We start from the raw sequence: 7,955 nt of genomic DNA, 5'->3' as shown, positions 1-7,955 counted from the left end.
TAACAAAAGTCTCTCTCAACATGCATACATGAGCCTATGGTGCCCATGACCCTGTCACCAGTTGTCCTTCTTCGAACCGCTTTTGGTAGGTACTAACCATTGCATCTTGGGAACCGCCCTCCCTGGTATTCTGGAGGGCTCTGTTCCAGTCGTCTAGTCATTACTATTTCGCCAAAGTTACTCAGTTTCCTACACTTGCCCATTTTACCTGCTTCCAACACACCAAGAGCTGACTCTTCACTTGATGCTTAAAGGGTTGTACCAAGATATAAAGTTATTCCCCTGCCTACAGGATAGGGAATAACATTATGATCCGACCACCGATTACAATAATGGGTGTTCCGATGGACCCCTCATGGCTGGATGTGAGGATGAGTGTGATGCGTGCTGCAGCTCCATTAACTTCAGTGACAGCGCTCAGCAATCTCTGGCGCTCATACTCGACAATTTCAGGCACTGTCATTGAAATAAACGTAGCTGTGGCATGCTCGTGTGTCCTTTGCTCCATTCACGTGGAGACCATTGGGACCCCCATTTTTGCGATTGGTCAGGGTCCAACCACTAGGACCCTAACCAATCATATATTGTGGATAGGGGAATAACTTTATATCCTGGTACAACACCTTTAACCCCTTCCCGCCATAGGACATAGAGTTATGTCATGGCAGGGTGGTACTTAAGGCAACATTACATAACCTTACGTCATGTGGATCTCGCGGGATCTAAAACAATCCTGCGCCATCTGGCAGCAGGAGCTGGCTTATACTGATAGCCTGCAACAGCGGGGGTGCATTGGGACAGTGATCCCCGCTGTTAACCCTTTACATGCTGCAATCTATGTAGATCGCTGCGTTTAAAGGGTTCACAGAGGGAGTGCGCTGCCTCTGGACATTACTGGACCCACGCAATGTAATTGCGAGGACCGTCGGGTTGTCGTGGCAACAGGACGCCAGATACAGGCATCCTGCTTTGCCATTGCCTATGTTCGCTAAAACCAGCGAAAAGCCATAGCAGTCCTGCAATGCCCTATCATAGCTGTTATGAATGAGGTCCCCTTCAGGGACATAAACAGTGTAAAAAACAAAAGACATGGTGTAAAAAAATACAGAAAGAAAGAAAACCCTTTCTTGCTCATTTTTCCCTATTTCTATAGAAAAAAAAACGCAAATGTGGTATCCTCGTGTCTTTAATGACCTGTTTGAGCACCAATTTGAGCACACTAATTATCCTGCACAGCAAAAAATGGTAAAAAAAATGGAGGCAAAATGCTTATTTTATTTATTTTGGTCGCCTGCAGACGGCTGGATCAGATCCGGCAGCGAGAATTCTCGCCGCGGGACCCGACCCGAGCGCCTGCAGAGAGCAGCGCATACTCACCCATGCCCCGCAGCTCCGGATCTTTCATGTACCGGCAGCTGGCGCATGCGCAGACCGGAGCCAGCAGCGGGTGAGTGACGTTTCTGTGCGGGGCTCGCAGAAATAGAACATGCCGCGGTTTGTTTGCCTCGCGAGATTTCACAAAGCCTAACTGCGGCCGTCTGCATAGGATTGCGTTTGTTAACGCAATCCTATGCAGGCTTCCAGCGGCAGAAATCCCGCCGCAGAATTTCCGCCTGTCTGCAGGCGGCCTTTACCTCCAAAAAAGCCATATGTACCCCAAAATGGTATATAAAGCACTACAGCTTGTGACGCAAAAAACAAGCCCTCACAGAGCTCCGTCCATGGAAAAATAAAAAAGTTATGCGACTTTGAATGCAATTATGCAAAAATAATCATCAATTCCAAAAAAGGGTTTTATTATGCAAAAGTGGAAAACATTAAAAAATTATGTTTTCGGTATTGTTGTAATCGTACTGTTTCGCAAAAAATATATATTGTGTCATTTATGCTGTTTGATGAGAATTAAAAAAGAATGGCAGAATTGATGTTTTCTCTCCCTGCTCTCAAAAAACATTATAAAAGTTTTACAATATATTATATGCACCCAAAAAGATACCAATAAAAACTACAGTTCGCCATGCAAAAAACAAGCCCTTATTTGGCCGTGTCGATGGAAAAATAAAAAAAAGTTATGTCTCTTGAAAAGCAGAAACGAAAATCCCCAGAAAATCGTTGCGTCTCTAAACCCCAAATAGGTCATGTCCTTAAGGGGCTAATATATCCCACCCCTTGACAGGTGAGATTATAACAAGAAAATGTTTTTCACGTCACACTTCACGTGTGACAGGTTTTAATTTTAACCCCTTAACGACCAGCCCATAGTGTTTTTACGTCCTGCCCAAGTGGGCTTTATTCTCTGAGGACGTAAAAACATGTGTCCTGCAGAGAATAAAGCCCCTCGGGCTCTGGACGTGACAGCTCCATGCTGTCGGTGTCCGCAGGTAGCCGACAGCATGGAGCTGTCATCCCGGGCTGCAGGGACCCCCCTCCCCCCCGGCAATGCGATCGTCATTAAAGTTAAAAAAAAGTTTTTAAAAAGTTAAAGATTCAGCTGCCCTGATGGATCGGATCTATTAGGGCAGCTGAAATTACTCACCTGAGTCCGCCGCACTGCTCCCCGCTCTCCTGGTCCTCCGGGCCCTGAAGCCGGCCTTCTGCGCATGCGCGCCAGGCGGCTTTACGTCAGCCGCATGCCCCGGCGGCCCGGGAAATTTAAAATCTCCTGGCTCCCGGCTCTTGTAGGTCGTCGGGAGGCAGGAGATGTCAGCGGGGACCGCGGTGAGCGGTCCCCGGTACCGCGATCGCCATTATCCAATGGATAACGGCGATCGCGGAAAAGTGAAGTAAGATGTAAAAAAAAGAAAAGCTTCACCTCCCCTCATGGATCGGATCCATGAGGGAAGGTGAAAATACTCACCCTGCTTTCTCCATGTCCTCCGGTCAGTCTCGGGACCCTCCGCTGGCTTCTGCGCACGCGCAGAAGGCCGGTGAGCCCGTCAAATTCAAAATCTCCCTGCACCCGGCTGTCACAGATAGCCGAGTGCAGGGAGATATGACTGGGGACCGCTGTATGCGGTTTCTAGTCATATGATCACCGTTATCAATCGTATAACGGTGATCATATAACGTTAAAAAGTTTTTAAAAAAAAGTTAAAAGTTTATAAAGTTAAAGTTTCATCTCCGCTTACGGATCATATCTGTAAGGGGGGATGAAATTACGTACCCAAGATCCCCGGATTTGTTCCCTGGTGGGATGTTGATCCGCGGACCTTACCCCAGCTTCGGCGCATGCGCCCGTCAGCATGATGGCGGATGCATGCGCAAAAGTGAAAGATTGCCCCAGAAATTTAAAATCTCCCTGCTCCTGGCTACCAAACGTAGCCAAGAGCCTGGAGATGTCACGGGGAGCTGCGGTATGCGGTTACTGATCACGTGATCGCCGTTATCCAATGCATAATGGCGATCACGTAAAAGTTATTAAAGTGGAAGTTTCATCTTCCCTCACCAATGCGATCGGTGAGAGGAGATGAAACATCTTCTCGGAGGCTTCCGCATTTGAATCCAGATGCGATTATCCTCCATGGATCCTGCCGGCTACTGGGTATGCACCCGCCGGCAAAATGCCGGACACATTCACAGGAGCCGGGGAGCCCAGGAAATTTTAAATCTCCTTGCGTTGGTCGCTGAGTGCTTGCAGCAGTGATCGGAGGCCTCGTTGAGCGGTCCCCGGTCACGTGATAAATTAGCGATATAACAGGCCGGTCACGCATGACTGGAGAGGAATCACATGCATTGGACTACACAATTCCCCCCAATTAGCGGGTCGGAATTACGTAATCCACTCGCAGAAACAGAACACTGCATGCTATATTTTACCGTGGATATCCGTGACCTAGAGCCCATTGTGCTCTATGACCGCGGATATACTCGTAGCCCATGTGCAAATACATTGTGTACGGGCTGCGGGTACCCGGGTCATCTCTAAGCAACAGCACGGGAAATATAAACAAAAAACGGTGTACTGCGCATGACCGCCTGTGTGAGTAGGCAGTTATGCGCAGTACATTACGCAGCCATACGCAGGGTCATGTCCGGGCGCACAGCTGGGATCCGCTGCGGGCCTCCGCAAGCGGATTCTGCATATGGCCGTGAGAGCCCGGCGTTATTCAGATCGCTACCTGTAATCCGTAATTTACAAGAAGCCCCGGGAACGCTCGCCTACCTGCAGTTCCAGGAGCAGCTTATTGAGCACCTTCTGTGTGAGACCGCCGCACCGCAGCAAGCTTACGAAGCTTCACAGAGCGCCACTTTTTACACCCCTATCCCTGCCGCTGGGGTCACGAAATACCCCCGAGAGAGAAGGGGGGATACCCGGTTTTCTTGCCCCATGTGCCCATCCCAACCAGCCACCGTAATTACCCCTGTCTTTGGACATAAAACGCAGTTTATATTATTACTTTTATCTAATATTTAGGGAATGCCAAAAAAATGGCGATGGCGGGGGGGATTATTTTTAGGAAGTCAATTTTTTTTCCGTATAAGTGGGCAATGGAGCCTTGAATTTATTCAGTTGTACCCTGAAATCCAGCGGGCATTCCCTCCATTATGGGCCTAGCCATGTGTCCTGTAAGTAGATTAGGGCCACAATGGGTATGTTTCTGAACACGGGACAAATGGGGGTATCCATTTTGGGGTGACCGTCTTCATTCCTATGTACACTGTACAAAAAAAACCCATTTTTAAATTGACAAAATTGCCAAAAAAATGAAAATCGTAATTTTTTCCTTCTGCTTTGCTTAAATTCATTCAAATACCGTGGGGTCAAAATACGCAGTACACCCCTAGATAAATTCGTTAAGGGGTCTAGTTTTCAAAATGGGGTCATTTGTGGGGGTTCTCTAATGTTTTGGCCGCTCAATGTCTCTACAAGTGGGCAATGGGGCCTGGAATTTATTCAGTTGTACCCTGAAATCCAACAGGTGCTCCTTCCATTATAGGCCTAGCTATGTTTCCTTTAAGTAGATTAGGGCCACAATGGGTATATTTCTGAACACGGGACAAACAGGGGTACCCATTTTGGGGTGAACGTCTTCATTCCTATGTACACTGTACAAAAAAAAACTGTTTTTAAATTGACACAATTGCCAAAAAAATGAAAATCATAATTTTTTCCTTCTGCTTGGCTTAGATTCATTCAAAAACTGTGAAGTCAAAAAAATCATCGTACCCCTAGATAAATTCGTTAAGGGGTCTACTTTTCAAAATGGGGTCACTTGTGCGGGTTCTCCAACGTTTTGGTCACTCAAGGGCTCTACAAGTGTGCAATGGGGACTAAATCTCCTTCAAGCAAAATTTCTGTTCCGAAAGCCACCGGTTGCTCCTTTCATTTTGGGCCCCATTGTGCATACAGACGTAATACTAGGGCCACAATGGGTATGTTTCTGAGCACGGGACAAACAGGGGTATCCATTCTGGGGTGCAAATCCTCATTTTCATGTGTACTATAGAAAAACGTCCTGTCTAAGGATGAGCGAGTATACTCGCTAAGGCACTACTCGTCCGAGTAATGTGCCTTAGACGAGTATCTCCCTGCTCGTCCTTAAAGATTCGGGGGCCGCCGCGGAGCGGGGAGCTGCGGGGGAGAGCGGGGAGGAACGAAGGGGAGATCTCTCTCTCCCGCCCGCTCTCCCCTGCTCCCCGCCGCGACTCACCTGTCAGCCGCAGTGGTCCCCGAATCTTTATGGACGAGCAGGGAGATACTCGTCTAAGGCACATTACTCGGACGAGTAGTGCCTTAGCCAGTATACTCGCTCATCCTTAGTCCTGTCTTTAAAATAACATATTTGCAAAAATATAAAAAATTTTAGTTTTTCTCTTCTAAATTGCATTGACTCGTGAGAAAAAACTGTGGGGTTAAAATACTCATGACACCCCTCAGTGAATACGTTAAGGGGTGTTGTTTTTAAAATGGGGTCACTTGTGGGGGTATCTATCATTTTGACTCCTATGAGCCTTTCCAATCTTGGCTTTGTGTTCCTCAAAATGCTGAAAAGTAATGTTAAATTTATACGTCTCCTAAATGGTTAAAAAAACAAAAGTTTTTCCAATGTGCGCTCAAAATAAAGTAAACGGGTGGAAATATATATCTCAGCAAAAATTTCTGGATAATGTTTGCAGATTATTTGAGATATTGCAGTTGGAAATCTGAAAAAATGATGATTTTTTCAAAATTTTCCCAATTTTGGCGCTTTTAATAAATAAACACAAATTCTATCGGTCTTTTTTTTCCGCCTAAATGAAGTACAACATGTGGCGAAAAAGCAATGTCAGAATCGCTTGGATATGCAAAACCTTTCTGGTGTTTTTCCATGTTAAAGTGACACATGTCAGATTTGCAAAATTTGGCCTGGTCATTAAGACGCAAACAGGCTTGGTCACTAAGGGGTTAAGTAAAGAGAAAAAGAGGATGACTCCTGCGCTCAGGGTGACCCGTATAGTGCCAAATGTGACTGCCTAGGGATGGACATGTGTAGGTGTGTGGACTGGTGAGGTCCGTAGGATGTACTAGGAAGTAACAGAGCCCTCTGTGGTGAAATAGATAGATTTATTAAACAGAGCTCCAGTGGACTTTTCATTTTAATTAATTTTATAGCTAATCAGTGAGGCTACCTATACACAGGGGCGAACGCGATATCCACGGCAAAAATGCCTCAAATCACTTCAGTAAAGAAGCGATCCTCCGGCGCAGCTTTCAGCCGTGTCGGAGGATCGACAAGTGCACTGTGGTTTACTGTCCAACTGGAAACAATGGCAATGCGTTCCAAGGAACGTGAAAAGATAGAACATGCAGCGCGTTTTACATTGCTTATGCGTATGACTCCAAAGAATAGGGATCATATTCATGCGGGATTTGTGTGCAACGCACAAATCTCATGTGAGTTTCTTGGTCGCGTGAAACTGACCTAAATGTATTGGGGTTTCTTTCTTTAATTTTTTTCTAGGTGTTTTATAACTATACAAAAGAGTAATAAAATCTATTAACAAGGAATATTAGCAGTTTTGTTTCATAATGGAGGAAATGTTAGAATATGCATTGCACACCGCTCTCCTTGTACGCTTAAAGGTGCGTTAAGACGCAACGATTATCCTTCAAACAATTGTTAAGCCTAATGAAAGTGAACAAATCGCTCAGTTTAAATGCGAGCCAACGACTAACCTATCGTTCATTGTTCAGTTTCAGCCAGCACAATAATCATCGTTGGCTCGCTCACTTCTCGGTGGATTTAAACACTCCCCACTCAGTGTTTTATATAGGAATGGCGGTCAGGGTGCCTTCACACTTGCGATCGCGATATAGCTGCGCTTTCTTAACGTGCATATCAACGGGACTTTTTAATGTTAAGGCATTGCACAAAAATCACAAAGCATAAACTTGGGATTTTTGTGCGATGCATTTTTAACATTACAAAGTCCCATTGACATTCGCATTAAAAAAAATGCAGCAATATCGCGTTTGCAAGTGGGAAGGCACCCTCAGAAAGTGTATCGTTTCTCCTTAAAGGAGATGTCCCGAGGCAGCAAGTGGGTCTATACACTTCTGCATGGCCATAATAATGCACTTTGTAATGTACATTGTGCATTAATTATGAGCCATACAGAAGTTATAAAAAGTTTTATACTTACCTGCTCCGTTGCTGGCGTCCTCGTCTCCATGGTGCCGACTAATTTTCGCCCTCCGATGGCCAAATTAGCCGCGCTTGCGCAGTCCGGGTCTTCTCCTGTTCTCTATGGGGCTCCGTGTAGCTCCGTGTAGCTCCGCCCCGTCACGTGCCGATTCCAGCCAATCAGGAGGCTGGAATCGGCAATGGACCGCACAGAAGCCCTGCGGTCCATGAAGACAGAGGATCCCGGCAGCCATCTTCAGCAGGTGAGTATGAAGACGCCGGACCGCCGGGATTCAGGTAAGCGCTGTGCGGGTGGTTTTTTTAACCCCTGCATCGGGGTTGTCTCGCGCC

The sequence above is a fragment of the Eleutherodactylus coqui genome, chromosome 4, assembly GCF_035609145.1.
Source record: "Eleutherodactylus coqui strain aEleCoq1 chromosome 4, aEleCoq1.hap1, whole genome shotgun sequence".
Classification (NCBI taxonomy): Eukaryota; Metazoa; Chordata; class Amphibia; order Anura; family Eleutherodactylidae; genus Eleutherodactylus; species Eleutherodactylus coqui.
The sequence above is the reverse complement of the archived record's forward strand: the minus strand, read 5'-3'. Positions refer to the sequence as shown.